Here is a 406-nt window from a genome sequence, read left to right on the forward strand (position 1 = left end):
TAAATTGCAACAAATTTCTGTCGCCTTCGTAACAAAATTAACACTGCTTTTTTTTACTACAAAACCCGTCAACCACTCTATTTGCTATTGAAGGAATCGAGTCAGTTGTCGTTCTAAATTCACTGGTTTCAAAATCCTGATCAATTACTTTAATTGTTTAATGCTTTGTTAGTTTTGTTTATATTTGTTCATAAAAATAGGCAGCGCCTCGCCTGGCCAAAATCTATCTACAAATCGCCGAGCTTGGTCTTTCGATCAATTCAAGTTATTGGCTCCAATCTGCTATGATGCAACTGGTCACGTGAAGCGTATATTTGTTTTGGAAACAAACGCAAGCAAGTGATCACATGAAAAGCACATGCAAATTCGGTAGTCCAAGCGATGTTGCTCCTCTTATATTAACCAA

Source organism: Rhopilema esculentum, chromosome 14 (genome assembly GCF_057945365.1).
Source record: "Rhopilema esculentum isolate cy_ngs chromosome 14, ASM5794536v1, whole genome shotgun sequence".
Classification (NCBI taxonomy): Eukaryota; Metazoa; Cnidaria; class Scyphozoa; order Rhizostomeae; family Rhizostomatidae; genus Rhopilema; species Rhopilema esculentum.